A 22,457-nucleotide genomic window follows, 5' to 3' on the forward strand; every position below is an offset into this window, starting at 1 on the left:
AACCCTACCAACAATCCACAAATAAATCTGATAGTCACAAGACCAAAAAAACCTCAAGGTAATCCTTGAGGCATCCAAAGGCAAATGTCATGTTGCATTAGGTGTAAAATGTACAAGTGTGGCCAGGTGGATTATAAACAGGGCTACATCTTCATGAGTACTTCTTGTCTCTTTCAAACACACTTAAAGGTTAAATATCATGGTAAGGATTCTCAGAGAAATTTTCCAACTTTCCCCCACTTACATTTCCCAGGTCAAGCTGAGGTAATTATATATTAAGATCCTATAGAGATTCCTTATAGAAAAACAAGGAAACATGGGAAAAGGCCTAAGAAACACAGACTGTCAGTTTAATGGTAACAATGCAGGATTCCTCCTATTAAATATGTTCCTGTCATATCTTGTGCTGGAGGGGCAGACTACGTAAGAACAGAAGTAAGGAACAGGAAAAAAAGAACTTCAGACATCCTGTATGCTGTCTACCAATGAACTATGGATATTTCGTTTCTGGAACCATGCCAGAGCGCTTTTCTAGCCTTCCTCCCCCTCTCACGGATCACTGAGGCCAGTTCTATCACATTCATTCCCACGCTATTTTCATTATTGTCTGCAGGCAATACCTGAGTAGAGAACAGGAATGATCTTGTCTGTCTCCTCCCATGGAAAGAAGGATACCAAAAAGATCCCACTCCCAGAGAGGAATGAAGCCTAAGCAGAGAAAGTCACCTCTCATTAGCTCTTTGGTCCACAATGAACATTTTACAACCTAAATCAGTATTTATAGGAGCTGAAAAGGGCACTGTTAAATGGAAAATAATTCCAGAGCTACTAACAGAATTTAAAGAGTTTTGAAAGAAAGAAAATAAAATAGAAATGTCAGGTTTTTCTATCCAAGGGAACTATAATAATCAAAAATTATGTCTTGAAATCGCCAGTAACAAATAATGTTGCATTATAGGTTATAAGTAGTTAAAAAGTCTCAAATTTTGAAGGTCTCTCACCCTTTCCACTTCACCTCTCCATCCTAAAGTAAGCAGTCCAAAAAAATATTAAATCATTTTATTTGAAATTCTTGGATGAATGTGCCCTGAAAACAGAATTGTGATTCTTAAAATGTGGGGAGCAGAAAGTAACGATGGAAGGATGTGCCACTGAGTGGGACAAATAACTTTGCCTTGGCACCCTTTGAACCTGACATTTCTCACTCCTGATCCCAACCCACTGGGTCAAAGGACTTTTTCCTTTCATCTCCTTGCACCTCCTATGTTTTAAAGTGGTATTAAGGAAGGAAAAACTTCCTCTGATATAAAGGCAAAGAAATTATCAGTTCAGTTTTTCCTACACAGGATCCCAAAAATCTATTCTCAGATGAAGTGTTAGAATGTCCAGCCAAGGAAATGTATTAAGTGCCTTCAGAGCCAATTTATTTTGGATGCAGAGTACTGAAGGATACAAAAGAGCTGGCCTTGAGTAGGGAAGCACCTAAACAGAATGAAAAAAAAAATTACCAGTTAGGTTTTCTTCTGACAAATCTCAGAGAAACAACAATGCTTACCCAATGAAGGCAGACATCAGGTGGTGCAGTTCTCTGGATTTCTAAGGTGATAGCTTAAGGCATTTGGCCTCCAGCCGCCAATTTCTCATACCTACCACACCTGACAAGTGTAGACAACTAATGTGTAACCACCCACTTTGTCAGGTAACTGTGTATTCAGTGACTTGAAAGAAAAAACAGCCAACATGGCCTGAACACTCCAAATCCTAATGACCAATGAAGAAATGTTTTGTGGTGGATTGCTCTTATGAAGCAAAGATATAGTATGAAGGCCAGATGCCAGACAGCAGTTAATTACTCTTATGACCCATCAAGTAGCAAATAAACTTTGAAGATGTCTGTGATAGGAAAAAGCAAAGAGCCAAGTGGAAGAGACAAAACAGGTAAGACTTATGCTTGGAAGGCTACGGTTCCACAGGCCAAAAAGACTAGATATCACATTTTGTTTCTATGTTTCTTAGGCATTTCTTTATCATATAGAAATGTGTGCATAAGTATTCCATACCTTGATTTGAACTTTACAAGGCAGGAAATCCAAGTTAGTAGCCCACAAATTCTAAAGTTTTAATTCCTACTATTTCATCACTGTCTGATCTTTATAATGGCCTGGGCCCTTAAAACCTTAAAACATGCTTCCTCTGCATACAGCCAGTGCTAAAAAAAAAAAAAAAAAAAAAAAGTTTCCTGTTTATCTGAATTGCAAGACAAGATTCACTCATCTTAAGAGTGAATCTGTAAGCTCTTCACTCATCATAGAGCAGAATATAATTCTAGTGTTGGCAGCATTTGGGGCCTAGATCACAAAGCTTTAAAATGAATGTTTCCAGCCTTATTTTTTATTGCTTCTCTTTAAGAAGCCCACAATTTGGTTATATTGAAATGCTCATGTGCCTCATACTAACCTGGCACTCTCTCACCCAGTTCCCTTTTCTTGTCTTTTCTAGCTCTATCTTCTCACCTAACTGGGGTCCAAGGTCACCACTTGTAGCTTCGGGTGCTCAGGAATAGGTGCTAGCTAAGTAAAAGCTGAAATTGAAGCTTGGGGAAGCAGAAGTTTCTTAGCCTTTGCATGAAGAGCAATGATTAAAGATGCTGTAGCTATGGTCAGAAGTCCCTATATATGGGAATGAAGGCAAGCTTAACTATATGAAGTTTCAGTTAAGAGTTTTAGTCATTTTCCATATCCATGGCATGAGGATGATCATGAGGTCCCTAAGAGCTTGCTAACTTTGCACATGTCAGCAAACACACTGTAAGACACACACATGGCCTCCATGTAGGATTTAGCTCATTCTGTTACTGCAATTCTCTGGAGCAGATTTAAACCAAGGATTTAGGTACCAATATATTTATATTTCTGAGGAAACTTGTGAGACTCAGGGAGAAAAATGGGCTCATAGCAGGATTTGCTTTGATTAGAAAGATGAAGCAACAATGAAAAATGTAACCTTGCCCCAGAACTTTTAGGACAACATCCCTGGAAATAAAACCTAAGATCATTTGTGATCTTCAGACACATGAAAAAGGAAAGTTGTTTGGAACTCTGGATCTGCCTGAGGGGAGGGAGGCTCTGAACACTATAAATTAGTTTCTTTGCATATATTTTAAAGTGGACCAGGGAAGTCACCATTACAAAGTTCTGGAAAACTTGGCAAAGCATTTATTTTGGGAGCAATGTCATTATAAATACTTTGGAAAAAAGTCTTTCTTTGAAAAGATGTAAAATGAATATAGACAAAGGAATGGCCAGTGATCTATTTCCTCAGTGAGTGGCCAACTAGCTTGATGAAAATTTCAACAGTTTTGTCTTCAAAGAACCCAAAATAATCTATCTAAAGGGTAGTAAAGTCAGTATAAGGCACAGAAGAAAATGTGATCACAACCCTGCTACTGGAAGCTTGATAAATGCAAGCTCAAACATACTTGCATGTCTCTTCTCATGGGCCTATGATTTCACATTCTGAATATAAAAATCTATGTATTTTCATTAATGTCCAAATTGATGAACATATAATATCACAGAGCACTCTATAGGCACGCTAACTGAAAGGCCAAGGTCCCCCACCGAATCCTTGGCCATCACCAGTTACCAAGACTTATACCTTACTATTGGACTTTAATGGCTTTGAAGGAGTGAGACTGATGACTGCTTAGCTCTCATTTAAATCCAATTCACAAGCAAGTCAAGACATCACCCTCATGATGTCACTGGTCTTCCAGTGAATAAAGAACTAACAACAACAATGCATCCATGATAATTTATGAGATAATCAGACAATTGTCCCACTGTTTGTTCCTATCTCCAAAAACCTTGTTTCCTCTTTTCTGATGTATAATCTTGAATTCTGACTTTTCTGCTTTATATCATGGATTCAGAATATCTGCAACCTCTCATAAACAGCTGACATTTATATAGCATCATAAAGTTTACTAACTGCATTTATACACATCATCTCACTTGACCCTCACAACAACCCTGAGGGAAGGCCCAACTAATCTCATATCTACTTGTTCTAGTCCTTGCTCCTCATCTGTCTTGGTTTAATGACAAGGTATTGGGAGCAACAATTTCAACTTACCACCAAGGAAAGGAACCAAACCATAAGTCACTGACAATATGTAGACTGAGCCAATGTGTTATCCCTTGGTTACCAGCAAAAGTCTTTTAACATTTATTATACTAATACATAAAATAGTAAAATACAATATGTTAAGTACATAAAACATCAAGAAGTTGTACAAAACCAAACCAACCAAAGCTATAAAACAATTATTTTGAAAACTGAGACCTAAGAACAAATGTGGAAAACTGACAAACTAAGTGATTATTTACAATCACAAACTGAACCAAGTGACCTTAAATCAACCTTGTTATCTCCATAAGTTTTGTAAAAATCATTTATATACTAGAAAAGAAGGAGATTGAATGACAAGATGATTAAAAAAAAAGTTAGCATATTTAAGACATGCGTCTACTGGTAGACAGTACTGCTAAGGGGAATTTGGACATTCTTTGTACATTTATGAGAGAATTCCGTCTTTGATGAATCAATACTACAAGAGCACTCAAATGCATTAAAACTAAGTTATAAATACAAGTTAGTGGATAGGTGCTGGATTTGAAATTCTGAGTTCAAATTCACAACAAGCACATTGGTTTTGTTACTATGTCTTGGAATCTTGGGTTCCTCATTTTAAAAATAGAGATGAAAATAATCCTTCCATTACCCAAGCTCAAAAGGTTGTTGAAAGGAAAGCATTTTGAAAACCATAAAATTCTGCCTATGAACTAGTACCATGTTCCTGGGAAATTAAAATTCAAAATATAAACGTTTGAATCAGATTTTTATAGAGATCTCTTGTTCGTTCCTCATTTTCACTCTAGGAAGCATAGGCAAAACACAATGATCCCGACTGACCCCCAAAACTAAGTCTTCTAGATAGATGGTTCTTCAGGAATCAGAAGGGATTTATTTCTCCAGGACTAAGCCACCGACTTCCCAGTATGTTATCTGCATTATCTGCCCGTGCTATTTTCTACATATGGTTTATATGCTGTCTGCTATAGTTGATTATTGAAAAAATAAACTATATTTACCCTGAAGGGGTGCTGTGGGACGGCCAAGGCGAGGAGTGGAATAGAGAAACAATGCAGGAAGAGTGAGGGAAGTGCCTCTCCTGCCTTTTCTTCAGGGAGAGCAAGACAGAAATTAGATAATGCAAACATGTATCGAGCCCAATCCATATTCCCCCTCCGCCTTTGGGCACTGGCCAAATATATTTCACGTTGGAGGAACCCAATGCTGGGGTTTGGGCCAGGCACAAACTGGGACAAACAGACAAATAGAAACAACAATTACGAGCAATCGTGCTAAAGCCGTCAAAAACAAACGGACAGAGCCATTCCAGAACCCCAAGCTCTGAAAAATCACTAAGTACCGGAGCTACTTCGAGGCTCCTAACATGAGCGCGCCACTAGGGGGCAGATCGGTCAAAGCTTCCACAATAAATGCCTGATTGGAGGAAGCAGCTCACCTGAGCGCCAAGCTCCGGCTCTCCATCAAGTTACATCACGAGGCATTTTTTTAAATAGCTCATGTTTTTCTAAGGACAGAGTCAGCTGTTTTCCGTCTAGGTCAGGCTCCTTCACTGTCTGCTAGAGAGACCTCTTATAAATGTACATAATACTACATAAATAATATAATGTGTATATAATATTATGTGACTGTGTAGACGGAGGCTGTCGTTCAGTATGTATAGATAAAATGTATGTGCACATGCATGTGCATATAATGCATGTGACCGTGTAGACGAAGGCTCTCGTCGAGCGCGGATCCAGGAGCAACACAAGCATTCTGAGAGACGCTGTGCAAGTGCCTGGAATGCCAAGGACAGCCACAGCTACCGGAAACGTCAGTCCGGGCTCCCCACCCATCTCTCGTGCATCCGCCCAGCTCAAAGCCCGGCCAGCATGCAGGCCACGTGCCCCGGGCAAACCAGGCCGAGGCTCCACGTCACGGGCACAACGAGGCTCCGCATTCCCGCCGCCTCCTGTGTGACAGCTGGGGTCAGGCGGGTAGGGTGGAGAAACTGAGCCTTCCTCGCAGCCCACGAGGGCGGGCCCAGGGTTTGGAGCTCCTCCAACCAGACCCAACATGAGCGAGTGCCGGACCGAAAGATGAAGAACGAGAACCAAAGTGCCCCTCTGACCGAGAGCCAAGAGACTCCTCCTAGAAAGGGAAGCCCCGGAGAGAAGGAATTCTTTCCTTCACTGGCGCGATGAGGCTTGAGTCACTCGCGCCGGGAACCTCAATTTCTTGTTCTGGAAAGCGGAGTGAATACTTACACCTCCCAGGGCTGTTCTGAGGCTTACGTAGATGATGCCCATAAACTGCTCTGCAAGTCTTAAAATGCTTAAAGGTCAGGTTTGGGGTTTTGTTTTTGTTTCCTTTCCCGTTAATAAAATTGCAATCTTCTCGGGCCGTGCATCTAGGCTGGAGAATGCCTTAGTTTAGTTTAGAAAGTGAAATATCTGAAGTGCAAATTTTAAAAAGAGGCACTTAGCACGGCAAAGACCCTCTGGATAGAATTTATTATTTTCCATTTATGCTTTAGTCCTAATTATTTTCTACATATGGATCACACAGTCTGCTACAGTTGATTACTGAAAATACAAACTACATTTGCTCTCAGACATGTGCACACACACACACACACACACACACTCATAAATCCACACACAGCCACACCCTGATTCTCTCCCACAGGCATCATTTTCTAAAGTTGCTCAACAGAATTCTGATTAAACCCTGATGAAAGGGGCAATGCTTTGACACCTATCTTCCTAACTGCTGCAATCAAATGTCACTTATGCAATAATCTAAGAAAAGCCATCCATCAAATCAAGTGAGCAAGCAAGATAGAAATGCTAAAAATTGTCTTGAATGAACTCTATGTACTTTTATGTTCCTTAGGCTTACTAAATGGAATGGGAACCAAACAGCTGTAGGCGGGGTTCAAAGCTCAGTTCTCTATGGGGTGTCACCTTCCTCAAATAAGCACCAATTAAAAGTGCTAATACTTTCAACCTTTGTTTCCAATGAATTCTATTTGAAATTATTTTTAGGCCTCTTGACCATCAAACATTTTTTCTAAAGACATGAAATCCACATTTGACTAAACTCTTTACTTCATTCTCAAAAGGTAGGGATGGGAGAGGTGGAAGGATGTAAAATAGCCATCAGTTCTGAGAATAAATTAAAAATTTAAGAACACATGTCCAGAGTCCAAAAAGAAACTTGCCAAAATTGCCAGTGATCCCATTCTTTTATCAAACTTCTGTATAAGGAAGTGAGAGACTTGCCACATGACCAATGTTTTAAAGGAGATGCAAATAATAAATCTGAAGATTATCAACAACTGAAAGAATTCTGCTGGCTGAGGATTGTTTTAATTATCCTTCTTTTCCTTCCTTTACACAGCATCTCCTAACAATATCCTGCTGCAGCAACACATGGAGACACAGCTCAAATTTGCAACCTCTTCCACCCCCTTCCAAACCCTCTTTCCCTAGGGGGTTGCAGTACATAATTTTAAAATTAAGCTTGCATTTCATTTGAGCAATAATGGTGCAGTATAAGAAAGGGCTGGGAGTGTACTAAGAGAGTTTGAAGAAAAGAATGAATTTCCAGATTTCCAGGCCTCGATCCCTCATCTTGCCTCTCATGCCTTGTCTAAGGCAAGTCACTTTACTGGGTCTTGAACAGAACTATTTGTAAGCAAGAGAGATTATTAAAAAAAAAAAAAAAAAAAGATTATACTTATTCAGTCTTTTGTTGCTGGTTTTTCAGTGTGTGTTAAAAACTACAACAACCTAATACTTAGACAATTATTCAGAGCATCGAAGTCAGAAATATCCAGACAACAAAATAAAGAGGAAATCTAAAGTTTGAACTAGATATCATCCTATTCTTAATTTTAGTAAATTACATTTAAAATCTAAAATATTCGGACATTGAAGACATTTCTTAAGTCTTTGTCAATGCTATCATACTAGTTCAGAACTTCAACCCGGAGAATCTCCTGAATGGCTTCATTTCTCAGGCACACAATTTCCAAAATAACATTGCTAAAGCACAAGATCTGACCAAGCCAATCCTTGTTCAAAAAGCTGCAATGGCTCCCTTGGGTCTCCATCTGACATTTTCTGCCCTTCACAAACTCCAACTTTCACTCCCTTTCATAAATTCTATGTCTGGCCAATCTTGCACACTACACTGGCTATTTTCAATATAGAATATTCTTTCCCCAGCCTTCATGGCCCTTGCCTTGGTAAGCTGTAAGGGGCCTTTAAATGGGTGCCACAGCGCATCGGGAGATTGAGGCCCGGAAGTAATTTCTGTGGATATTAGGACTGCCCTTGGGCGGGATCCTGGCCATATTGAGATAGCTTCGTAATGGGTGACTCTCTCGCTGATTGGCTGTGTGTGTGACCTCACAGGCCCTATGTAAGCCCACTGCAGGCAGCAATCTCTCTCTTTAATCTGACGCTCTTCACCCTGGCTTCCCAGCCTGGGTGGCCAAGCCAAGATGGGTAGCCAAAAGAGGTAAGGGTTTTGGTAGTGAACACGTGGGTCTTCTGACCAGGTGTTCACTAGGGAACCAACAAGTCAGGGCATCAGTTAGGGCATTATGTGAGTAGGTATATTAAAGGCTTTTAAGATTACATGTGGCTGTTCTTGAGTGCGCTACCGGTTATTAAGCTATAGATTCAAGAGATTGTGGCCAGAGACCTTTGAAGGCCTCAGAGGAGGCGAGCCGGGTAGAGTTCACACTGCAGAGGACAGTGGTCAAAGGTACTCTGGTGGGTCTAGGACAGACTAGTAATTGTAACTGCCAGGAGAGCACGTTACAAATGGCGCCCCACGTTGGGCGCCAAATGCTGGAACTCTATCTTTCCAGAAATCAGCAGGAGTCAGGATCACTAAACGTCTTTATTCTAGATCTTTACCGTCGCCTCCAACGCCAGGTCACCAGTCACTTCCCCCTCTTTGTCTCACCAATCAAGTCAGCACAGAACAGCTGGGGAGGGTCAACCTTAAACAAGTTAATAGGGAACCGTCCAATTGGCAATTAGTCTCACGTGCTTCATCATCCAAGTGCATTGCTCAGTTCTAGCCCTTTACAGTAAGCACTATTTCCTTGCTTCTGAATCTTAAAATATCCATAGCTTTCCTCATATCTCTTACACAAAGCCTTTCCTAATTTCCTTATTAACTAGTGCTTCCCTCCATGGCCCCCAACTCTCACAAAAGTTATCTTTCATGTACTATGTATTCGATACAGGTTATACATACATTGTATCTACTTATACGTGTATATGTTGCTTTCTTTAATATAATTCAAACTCCTTGAGAGCACGGATTATTTCATTTCTGTCATATTATAATCAGAGAATTTAGCACAGTTTTGGCATACAGTTGGTGCTTAGTAAATTCTTGGCTAGTTGATTTTACCATCTTAAATGATTTTTTTTTTTAAATTAGTGGTAAAAGATCACTAATGACGAAACTGCAATTTTCAATGCAGATTTTAATTGCAAAAATAATCCCCTATTAACCTTGACAATTTACCAATTTACATAATTAGAAAATATGTTCCATTTACATGGAGGTATATTCCTGGACCCGAGGGAAACAGGAAACAGGAAAGAAAAAATAAATTCTTCCCAAGCATAAAGGTTATCAACACATAAATATGGCCATCAAAATTCTATGGTTCCTTAGATGAGATTATATGTCCCCATCCTCTCTCCACCAACTCAGGTTTTTTCCTGAAGTCCATACAATCTCCTTCCCATTAGTTCCTCACTCAGCTATTTCCTCATTCACTTTCTCATTCCATAATTTCTCTTACCCTCTCTTATCCACTTGTCTATCCTATACTCCCTACTATGTTTCACTCATATTCTCAGGCAATTCTGTTATTTTCCTTGGGACTTCATTAAGTACAAATTCTTTTCAAGATCTTTAGGCTCTGAAGAAATGGGATTGTTTTTTCCTTTTTAAATAAAGCCATAATGGCAGGAATAATAGTGGATCAAGAGATTGCCTAAAAATATTTTTTCTTTTGCCACACTTAGTGAATCCAGGACAATAATTTTTTAGGGGAGGGTTATGTTTATAATAGCTTTTTGATTTTCAACATACATACAAAAATAGCTTCCAACATTCACCCTTGCAAAACTTCATGTTTCAAATTTTTCTCTCTCCCTCAAATAATCCAATATAGGTTAAACATGTACAATTCTTCTAAATATATTCCCACATCTATCATGCTGCACGAGAAAAATCAGATTAAGAGGGGGAAAATAAGAAAGAAAAAATAAACAAGCAAACGAACAAAAAAAGTGAAAATACTATGTATTTTCAGTCCCACATTCAGTCCCCATAGTCCTCTCTCTGGATGCAGGTGGCTCTCTCCATCACAAGTCTATTGGAATTGGCCTGAATCACCTCATTGTTGAAAAGAGCCAAACAGGACAATATTTTGCATCAAAGGCCACAGGACTACCAAGTCCAATTGAATTAGTAGAACAATTCGACACAGCGTACAATAATGCCTCTAAGTTTTCCTTCTAAATTTTATCTTAAATAAATCAGAAGTAACAAATTCTAAATTCTGAATTTTTCCAGGTTAGAACAAAACTGAGGAAAAAGGAGGGAGAAAGTAGAAGGCAAATCAATGAACAAGGAGCTCATACTTCCTCTCCCCATTTGTACATTAGAATATAAATTAACCTAGTGTTAAGAGAAAATATTATCCTAAGCTAAGGTAGACACCTCTTGGTAGAGAATCACAGATTATCAATTGGAAAGCCATTAGGGACTCAGAAAGGTAGCTCAGTGCATGGAGGCAGGCCTGCAGTCAAGAGATTCATATTCTATCCTCTAAAACGAATTAGCAGTGTGATTTTGGGCAAGTCACATGACCCTGTCTGCCTCAGGCTATTCATCTGTCAAATGAGCTGGGCAAATTACTCGTGTGTCTTTGGCAAAAAAAATCCTAAAAGTCATAAAGAGTCAGACACAACAGAACACAGTTATACAGCCAGAAGCTCTTTAATTCAGACCTAAGCAGAACGAGATTCTTTTCTACAACTAAACCAAGATGTGGTCATCCAGCCTTTAACTGAAGACCTTCATTAATGAGGAACTTATTCTACTTTTGGAGGTTTACCCTTATTTTAACAATTAATAATATTCAAGGCACTATGCTGGCCACTGGAAAATCAGACCCCCTGTCCTCAAGGAGTTTACTTTCTTATCAAGGTATAAACATGGAGCCCATATTTGCCTCTGAAATTTGCATACAAAAAACCTGGGACTAAGCAGACTGGATCTGATCCCTCCTCCAAATAAGAGTCTATGAGAGTCTCTCAAATACCAGAAAGGAGCAATCAGGAACCTTTCTCCCTCCCTCCCTTTGAGTCTTGCTCCCATTTCCTCCCAACAGTATTCATGTGACATAAAGCTAAAACAGTTAAAAAGAAAGAGGTACTTAATGCACTTTTAAAAATCATCACCAGTTTACATAAGACAAAAATCAATTTAGTTACTTTAAACAATGAAATCTGCCTAGGAAACCACACTATATAAAAGTCATTATATAAACTATAAAAAGCTTGGAAAACCAATGCAAAGTAAAGTTTTGTTAGTAAAGATCAAATTTTTAATGGGAAGGCACATTCTTGAAGCTGGTTTCTCTGCATCTGTAGGTAAAATATGACTGAGCTTGAGAGTCAGGCATTTCTCATCCTCTGGGTCCCATCCTCTGAGATCTAAAGTTGAAATGGTCCTGTGAATCCCCCAGTTCAACCCCCAGATTTTATAGAGAGAAGAATGAGAAGCTCCTCAAGGTCAAGGGATTTGCTCAAGATTATTTTCACTTTTGCCCAAGTTCTGTCTCTGCTCATTTGATTAAGTACCTTCTCCACCAGTACTCTATACATTCCCCAGTCATTTGTTATATATATATTTTTTTGAAGAACCTGGGAGATAGTTTACAATTTCAAATTATTTAATGTTGTTTTTTTAATATACATATAGACTCCTGGAAAGGATTCTAGTAAGAAATTATTTTTCTTCTCAACCCAATTTTATGAAAGATTTGGCTCCTTGTTCCCCCCCACCCCATCATTGTGCTATTAATAAGGACAGCTGGGCGTCCTTAAATTCCATTTTTCTAGGACACAGTTAACTCATGAATGGATGGATCCAGCTTATAAGAGGATTGCCACAATATCCAACTTTCTACACAATGAACTCCTAAATTTTTCTGCCTGGTCCTGAACCAGGACACCTGGCACCTGAAATTCAATGTATTCAAAAAATTATTAAAGACCTTTCTCCCTGATCCTACTCCTTGCAAATTTTCTCTGTTTCTGCTGAGTATCTTTCCAGTCACATGGATTTTCAGGCCCCAAAATTTCTTGTTAATCACATCCAATCAGTTACCAGGTCCTGCCAACTCTATCTCCACAGCATCTTCTCTCTCCCATCCATCTCCTTTTCTCCACTGCCATAGCAGTGGGTCTCCATCAACTCTCTTCTGGGCTACTCTAATAGCCTCCTTCCTGATTTTCCTGTTTCTAGAATTTCTCATTTTCAAACCCTGCTCCATTGAGCTGATAAAATATTTTTTCCTAAGGCCCAAATATAACCAACACTACTTTTCTCCTCAAAAGTCTTTTGGTGATTCCTATTGCTCTTAAGTTAAAATACAAACTTCTTAACCCAGCAATTAAAGCTCAACCACATCACAGTTCCATCGACCTTTGCATATTTAATCTCTCATTACTCCCTTTCACACATCTGGCTTCATCCAAACTGTATTCTACCAACTGTTTGTTGCTCTATCTTAACAGTTTACCTCTTGGCCTCAACTTCTGTTCCAGATCTGGGACTGTTCCCCAGGTGAGGTCATCTTTCTGCTACTCAAGTCTTCAGGTACCACCTCATGTGAGAAGCTTTCCTGAGTTTCCCCCATTATTAATGTTCTCTTTCTCCTGAAGTTATCTTGTATTGCTTTATGGTGTTCAGTTGTGTAGAAAGGAAGTTCTGTGGGGGCAGAGACTGCCTCACTTTTGTATTTCTAAATGTGGGAGTGCTTGGCACAAATAAGTGCTTAATAAATGCTTTCTCTCTTATTCATTTGCTCATTTGTATTCATTCATTTAAAATTCATTTTTAAAAATTAGAAGACTATCAATATTACAACTGATGAGGAAGGACAGGTTTAGGTGTTCATATAGGATGAAAGCAAAGGAAGTTTAAAAAGGAGGTGGGGGCTGGATAGGAGAGACAGTGATAGAGAGACGGGTAGTGACTCTACTATATAAGTTGTTGAAGGCAGAATTGGGCCTAGAACACCCCTTTCCTGATTCCCAGTCCAGTGCCTAGCAAGATAAAGAGGATCGGAGCACATCTTGTTTCACAGCCACAGATGATGGGTTAGACAGAACAAGAATCAACAGTCCTCCTTCATTTGCATATGCTTATCTCCCATGTCAATCTCTGTACCCAAAGAAAACAGCAACAGGAGCACTCTGCTACTTACAAAGCCATTTACTTATTTTGTCACACTGGCTCCCAGAGACAGCCTTACCTGTGAGAACATCCAGCTCTTCTTGTTTCACAGGAAGAAAAAGGGCAGCCCCGGAGAGGCTAAAGTGGCCCACTAGGGTGCCACACTCCCAGGGAGGTGCCACAGTCCCTGACAAGTACCCGCATTTAAGGCCAAAACGGTGCCATTGGGAACTGACTGACAATTTCATACCAAGCTTCAGGCTGCCCTGCAGTATCCAGTTCTTTTTTTTGCTCACTTGTCTTTCAAGTTGAACTGTTTAGAATGGACTTCAGGAGAGCAATCTTTTATATTCCTTAACACATTATTACCTTTGTTGGACACATTAAACCTTGGCCTGAAAGTCCATGGGAGCCATTCTTCTCTATTTCTTAGTCCCAGTTCCCCCTTTCCTCCGCATCTTATCCCTATTTTCACAGAAGCTTACTGAATGGACAATATAAAGGCTTAGGCCTCAGAAGAATTGACCTGTGTTCCTGGTTCTGCCAGAAGATGGATGAATAAGGCCATATAGTTCCTTCTTGATACCTCAGTTTTCTCATCTTGAGTATTAAATTCTGTCTGCAAATGATTATAACATAACACTACACTTTGCTATAACATGAATTAAGCTGAGTATTATTATGAACTGAATTTTTGTTCTCAAAATGAGAGGAAGGAAAAAAGCAGACACTAGTGAGTTTGATCTTTTTTTTTCCAAAGCCCATATCAAACCTAATTTCTACCATGCTTCTCTTGAAACTACAAAAATAAAAATATCCTCAGAACAGCCCTTAGAAAATTAAATGCCTAGATTTCATACTATTGAAAGCCCAAATTAAAAATAGAGTAATCCTCTATATACCAAATGAGGAAGAAAAAAACTACACAGATTATTATCAATGAAATTTCCTTGTTATAGAAAATGCTTTTCTGTGATGAGGCCAGAGAGGCTTGCCTTTGGGGAATTTCTGTGTCATAAATATATTCAAATAAATACATTTCACACTTAAAAAGGGATTTGCATTGGAAATGTTAATTTTCTGACAGTTTAAGCTGTGAAATAGATATACACAGAAATAAAAAAGTAACTTTCAAGACATTAACTAGGTTTTACATACATATACTAACAAGCTTCCAGATATAGGTTAATGAGATATACTCTCCACATATTTCATGAGCATCTATGTGCAAGACATCAAGCTAAATGTTATTGGGTTTTCCCTCTAAGAAAATTAAAAGCAACAGTAATTACAAACATCATATAATTACTTAGTAAGTGTGGGAAACAAATACAATGCAATCAAGCAACCCCACTTGGTTAAGCAGTCTGGCAAACTCATTGCATTGGGATCAAAGCCAAAGCTAGAACTCTGGAACAAAAGTTCATGCCTTCCAGTAGTTTCCAATCTAGTCAGACTACCATGGACAGGTCAGAAGTTATCCAGAGCCACGGTTGCCCCCAGAGGTTTGCCAGAGGCCACACAAGTAGAGTAAGCAAGGAGCAAAGATTAAGGATGAAGCCTAGGGCTTCTTCCACCATCACCAAGACTAGCTAGAGAAGTTCTCCCCAGAGAGCTATTCATTATAGCAAAGAAGAAAACAGAGAAGATACTTCTGTAAAACAAACCAACATATTGATGAAGTCTGATCACACATGTCAGCTCCCACATCCATGATGCTCCCACTTCTGTTAAGAATGAATTTGGGCAGCTAGTTGGCTCAGTGCATAGAGCACCAGCCCTGAAGTCAGGAGGATCTGTGTGATCCTGGGCAAGTCACTTCACCCCAATTGCTTCAGCAAAAATAATTAAAAAAAAGAATCAATTGCTAAGTGTTTGTTGCTTGCTTATTATACTTAGGCTTTTGTGCTAAAAGCTGAGGATACAAATAAAAATTAAGAAAAGAAGCAAAACAACAACAAAAACTAACCAGTCCCTTGCCTTCAAAGATTTACACTTTAAAGGATGCACACAGAGCTGACAGAAGGTAAATCAAAAGATAGGTGGCATTTGAAGCTAATCTTGGTCATTATAAATTATACAGTATCCAATTTAATTTTACCTTTCCATTTCATTTTTACACTGTAGAACAAGGCTTTCCTTGTTCTACCCTAAGGCTCTGCTAATTCCTTATGGCCAGATTATTTTATATAACTACTGATTGTCTTTGTCTACTCTACATCCCCTTAGATGCACATGTTGCTTTCATCCTTAGAAGGCAAGTTCCTTTCAAGACTGGAACTTTTCCTGCTTCTTTGTATCCTTAGAGCTTAGTGCAACACCTGACTTAAATTTTTTGATTGATCACTTACTTTCCTTTGTATCGGTTTATATAATTCTTCCTCTGGTTTCTTTATTCTTTATAGCCATCATTTCTTCCAAAACAGGAATATTTTTTACATTCATGTGCCACCTTTTGTTTTGCAACCCAAATGATACTAGCTTACAATTCTGAACATAAATAATGTCTCTTTCCCAAAAAGCTTTAAAAGATTTTGGAAAATATTTCATTTACCTTTAAAATCACACAGAGAAGTAGAAAAGGCACAAAAAAGAATACTCCCATTTTACAAATGAAGTCCTAGAAGCAAGAGAGGCTGAATGACTTTCCCAATAAACATTCTGTTTGAGTAGAATCTTTTAGGATCCTGGGCCCACTAGACTTAAAATAAGTGAGAGGCTAACATAAAAGCCCCACCTGATGCAATGTTCTTCAGCAGCAGTGTATTTTCTATAACCTCAATACAGAATCTCTAGACTCCCGGTGAGGTACAGAAAGAACAAAGATATAGAGTTAGTTGCCTGTGACAAAAACAAGTAGCATTATGGACCTCCTGGCATGGTGCCGGAGCCTCCAGGTCTCATGCCTGCAGAGCACAATTATTCTCCTGGTCAGCAGACACCTGGCTCAGACAAAGCATCTTTCTTGATAGCCACTTCCCAGCTGTTCTGTTGTTTCACAAGGTTTTACTATTGACAAGACATGGCAGCTTCAGATCTGCCTCTCTCTGAAGCATTTCCCAAAACCCAGGGGCTACAATCTGAGAAAAAAAGGTTTTTGAAGAGAAGTGTCATAGTAGGATCATTAACATGGCTTCAGGGCTTATGAACACCTCAAGTTTTCAAAAGTTCTGCAACATGGCCTTTATATTGCCATGTTATAGGAACTAAGGCTACTTTACTGTGGTCATGGGTTAGAGACCTGAAAATAGGTTCAGCTATGCTAAACAGTATTAAGAATTCTGGCCTGTGTCTCAATGCTAAGCTGAGAAGGAACTTTAAAGTCCAGTACCATATAACTCAATCTTTATATTTCTAATCAATTTTAAGAATTCAATACATGGATTTGTGCTATGTTTTCTAATAAATACAGTTTTCAATTCCTCTATAGCCCTAACAAAAATGTCACTTTCCCCTCAACTTAACTGCTGAGGAACCATACAAAGGAAAAACATCCTCTTCTTTTAAACATTAGCCCTATGTGGGCCTGACACTTGAACTTTCATACCACAAATTGCTGCTGATGTCAGAAAGAGGCCAAATAAAGTAAAAAAAAATACTTGGGAACACATATGGGTGAATCTCAGGGCAAGATTTCCTCAAGTTGTTTTGCACATGGCTGTTGTGGATGAAAATCCAAGAAATTTAAAAAGGAAATTCCCTACTGCCCACAACAGCAGATCAAATGTAAGGGAATGGTTGTCAGCTGTCCATTTCAATGTTAATATCCAATTCTTAAGCTTCCTATATATAAAGAGGCCCATGGATTACATTTCTTTTCCAACTTAAATACTATTTTCCCACTAAAATAAGCCTGTTTTCCTCCTTGGGTTTCTTTTTAAAAACCTGATAAAGAAGTTTCAACAGTACTAAGATGTCTACCATCTAGAAAAGCCTTGACTATGTACACACATCTTGAGTTAGGATGCTACCAGAAAAAAGCCATAATAATGCAGTTAGCATTACTGATGCTGTTCTAGTGGCAGTGCAGAGCATTGAGGTGTGAGAATCCCCTTCTGGTCTATGCAGGTTCAAAGTGAATTCACGAACCTGAAAAGTTTGACTGGCAAAAGGAGTTTATTGTTGGCACTGCATTAGTCAGCTTTTGCTAAAGATTGATTTCCAAGTAACAAGGTCCTGGCAGAGAAATAAAGAGGGGTTATTGCTGAGAAGAGAATGTCTTTACAGCAGGCAGGGGTCCTGGCAGGCAGCTATGCCAAGGAGAGAGACAGGTTCCTTGACAAGGCATAGTCCTGCTTTGGACATTCTGCAAAGAAATGACTTTAATATTGTCCTTTAATAGGAAATCTGAGTTTTAATTTGAAAAGAAAGCCAATGCCTCCAGGCCTAGCTACTTATCAATATCAGGCCCAGATCTCCTAATTGAATGAAAATCACTTTGAAGGCCTTTTCAGCCTGAATGGGGGATTCCCCCCCAAAAAATCAATGGGGGGTGATTTGTCTTAGAAAAGCCCAGCCTGAAATTAAAAGTTAAAAAAGAAATGTCTTTGTAAAAAAAAAAAAAAAAAAAAAAAAAGCCCAGTCTCTCTCTTCTTTTGCAGATCAAAAGGGTCATAATTTCAGTGATTATTTTACACAATTTTTACAGAGTTCACCCATGTCATTAACATTTGCTCTGCAGTACCACTGGGTGATATAAGTAATATTATCTTATTTTAAAGAGGAGGAAGGTAATTCAGTTCCAATTGATCAATGATGGACAGAATCCGCTACACCCAGAGAAGGAACACTGGGAAATGAATGTAGACTACTTACATTTTTGTTTTTCTTCCCAGATTATTTTTACCTTTAGAATCCATTTTTCCTTGTGCAACAAGAGAACTGTACGGATCTACACATATATATTATATCTAAGATATACTTTAACATATTTAACATGTATAAGACTGCCTGCCATCTAGGGGAGGGAGTAGAAGGAGGGAAGGGAAAAGTTGGAACAGAAGTGAGTGCAAGGGACAAATGCTGTAAAAATTACTTATGCATATGTTCTGTCAATAAAAAGCTATAATTTTTTTTAAAAAGGAGGAGGAAGGTGAGGTTCAAACAAGTTAAATCTCTAATCCATGATCACAGAGATAGATAGTATGGAGAGAAAGAATCAAGACTTGAACCTGGAGTTTCCAAAGAAACTTAAAACTATGACAGACATCAGGGGTCACCTGGGCTGATGCCCAATTTAGAAGTGGAGAAACTGAAGTGTAAGGATGTTATGACTTAGCTGAGATAATCAGAGTAATGAAACAGTAAAGTAGGTTTTGAAGCTAAGTCCTCTGACCTTGAGTCCAATGCTTTCCTCATTAGACTATTAAAATAAAAAGTAGAAATGAAGAATTAGAAGCCAAGAGAGCTTCAGAACCAATTAATTGTGCATGTATATCTTTCTGTATATATTTGTGGGTTTGTGTGCATATATATATATATATAAATAGTGTGTTGTGTGTATGCTTGTGTGTATGTATGTGTGTAAATCTATTGCTTTAGCTTGCAAAGGTGCTATTATATACATTTATTTACATTTTATATACATTCATATACATTATAAACATTTAATAGGTACCAAGTTGCAAAAGAAAGTCAAGGTTAGTAGACCAGAGTGGAGATACAGACATATTAAGCTTTTCGGAGATCTCTATTCCTCTTTAAAAAACCCAGTGTGAGGAGCAAATAAGAATCCAGAAAAAGCCTCAGTTTCTCCTCTGGCAGCAGTTAGGAGCTGTCTTATTTCTGCCTGAACTGCCCTCTCCTGGCCACTGCAGACAAACATAGCTGCAGTTTCCATTTTTCACTAATATGCTGAGTGAGAAAGAAGGCATCTAATTAGCTCCACGGACAAAACAATCCAGGCAGGAAATGGGAGCAACACAAACACAGAGAACTTCAGTCTTAGCATCATTATTACTTTAATCTCTGTGAACCATTTCTCCATAGGAAAGAGATGACAAGGAAAAGTGAACAAACTTGACTATGACCTCCTCTCAGCTGCCCAAATCAGAGATATCCATGTTCTTTCCCTTTTAACTATAAGCTCCCCCTGGAATCCAAGCACCTCCTACCCCCACGTTACATACTAGATTTATATATAGGACAGTGTTTTGCTGGGTAGGGTCTGAATCCTTGGATATAGCCAGAGTCTCATCCATCTGAGATTCCATAGGCCTCTAGCACTGTGTATATAGCTTCTAAGTTAGTCCAGCTCAACAAAATAGGTCAGAGGTGGAAGTGCAGGTACTTCCCAGGACTGACTAATAATCCATTAGAGCTACAGTCAGGCAATGGGGAGCACTGCATGGCGCATCCTTTGTTGTTAAAAACTATAATGGAAAAGAGAAAACATTTTCTGAGCACTGTAGGCTGTTTCCTGGAAAATGCTAAAATCAGACAACCACTATTTCTAAAGCTAAAATTATACAGCTCAATGATTTAGGAAATCAACAGTGCTCAAATCTTTCTTTAAGTTGTAACATACTGTATGGGAAAGGCAATTTTGGGGGACACATTACTAACATTTCAAAGAGTGTCAACAGTTAACCTTGATCAACCTGAAACTCTCCTGAGCAGCTTAATTAGAAGCATTCTACAGTTCCTGAGCATTTGTAGGAAACAAAGAGTCAGGGATGTAACCAAGCAACTATATTCTGTTAAACTGTTTGCAAGTGCTATTTGTGCAAAGCAAGCCTTCAGGAACTTAACTCTAACCAGAGTTAAGGCAGAATTCTCCTGCTTCTCTCTCCCATTGCCACACCTGCACTCTATGTAAATCTTTCTTGGTTTGGGAGGTGCCTCTCCCAACTCACCAAGTTGTCCCAGAGCTTTGGTCCGACACCAATGGATGTGTTACTGTGAGGAGCAACTGGGAAATTCTGTCCTTGGTAAGTTGGAGAAGTGGCGGCTGCCCCCTCCCGATCCTCCTGCCATACCTTGCCCAAATTTACCAAACTGAACTACAGAAAAAAGACTTCCTCACTCTCCAAGACAAAAAAAAAGTCCTAACATCTAATGAGGACACAAGATACATCCCTAGCATGATACCAGGTGACTCAGTGGGATATGGAGATGACAATGGTGGACAAAAGGAGCAGCCTGATTGCAATGAATCTTAACAAGGGAGTGGGAACTGAGGGGGCTCTTATCCTTAGAGAATGGCTAAACAAAGTGCATTATATTAAGGCAATACAAAATTATTGTGCCATAAGAAATGCAGGGATGGAGAATCCCAGGCCTTCCAGGAGAGAAGAATGAAGTAAACAGAACTAGGAGAACAATTTATACAGTGACAACATTATAGAGAAAAACAACTTTGAAAGACTTCAGAATATAGATCAATGCAATGAATAAACCATGAGTATAGAAGACTAAAGATCAAAGCCAGCTTCCATCCCCTGCCAGAGAGATGACAGTCCTAAAATAAAGAATGAGACATATATTTCTGGACATGGCTAGTGAGGGAATTTGTTTGTTGGACTATGCATATTTATCATAAGGACTAAGTCTTTTTTGTTATACAGTGGGTTGGAGGCAGTGAAAGGGAGAAATAATAAATCCTTGTAAAAGAAATCATTTTTCAAAAATAATAAACAAGGGACAAGGTCTGCAGTAGAACAACAATGCATGGAGCTGAAGACAGTTCTAGTTTTTGTTTTTGTTTTTTTATTTTTTTTCCTTTTCTGTTTGACTCTGGGGCAGCTGTTCTGCTTGCACTAGTCTAATTTCATGATCAGTCTTAGAAAAACTGTTGTTTAGTACCAGAAGAATGGATGCAGGAGTGCAGGGGAACTCGGGGCCCTTAGCTGGAATCTAGGCTCTGCTATTTTCTGTCTCTGGGACCTTGGGCAAGCTATTTAATCTTTTTTTGAGCTTCAGTTAATTTGTCTGAAAATGTTCCTTTAATTCCAGCTTTAAGAGAGTATAAAAAGAAGCAAGGCTTTCAAGCTGACCTCAGGCTGACAGTTCCCTGACTGCCAAGCCTGAGAGAGCTGAGATTAGAATGTGAGCAATAACATCACTCTAAGGCTCTGTAATACCATGGGTACAGGTACTCTTCAGCTCCCAATGGCTTCACCTATCGGTGAATTGTGACAATTGCTATTCCTCCCACAAAGATCATTCTGGTACCATCATGGTGATGAAATGTCTTTACAATTAACTAAGGCTAGTCCTTGGGAAACAGACATCCAATCCAACACCCAGTCTGCATCCTAAGCCTTTTTGGCTTGGCGCACAGAGTTTGTGGCCCACTGGGATGCATTTCACATGGTAACATTTTACATTTTATTAATGTACTATAGTTTTTGAATGAACACTGTACTTATCATTCACTGTAAGAGAATGTAAAGAGAACTTCCAAATTACCAAAACCTTAAACTCTGGAACTAAGAGTTATCCTCTAACTCATTAAAAAATGGCACTAATAAAGTTGCAAACATGCTATAACACCTTTTAGAGGGAGGAAAAGAGCTCCATATTAGGAAAGTAGCACACCTTTCTAAAGCCTGCCTTACTAGCCTCTCCAATGGCTAGTTATAACAGCAGCATCAACCAGTATATCTCTGCAGATGAAGATCAGGGCATAGAAGGATGGGCAAAGAAACCCATGTAGACAATCCTGATTCCTGCGGGAGCTAAGAAGGGGTCATTTCCCACCCTCTTGTTTAAGGAACTTCCTGAGAAAACTAGAGCAAATACCCAAAAGGGTGCTTAACTGTTACTTAAAAGATGAAAATCTCAGCTCTTGCTAATTATCCTTCAATAAGTAAGTA

General features: G+C 39.0%; 1 protein-coding gene across 4 annotated transcripts in view; it reads right to left on the reverse strand.

The window, feature by feature from the left end:
• Positions 1–22,457, reverse strand: part of SSH2 (slingshot protein phosphatase 2) — a 225,901-nt gene that overhangs the window by 125,956 nt on the left and 77,488 nt on the right. The window lies entirely within an intron of this gene.

Source organism: Sminthopsis crassicaudata, chromosome 4 (genome assembly GCF_048593235.1).
Source record: "Sminthopsis crassicaudata isolate SCR6 chromosome 4, ASM4859323v1, whole genome shotgun sequence".
Taxonomy (NCBI): domain Eukaryota; kingdom Metazoa; phylum Chordata; class Mammalia; order Dasyuromorphia; family Dasyuridae; genus Sminthopsis; species Sminthopsis crassicaudata.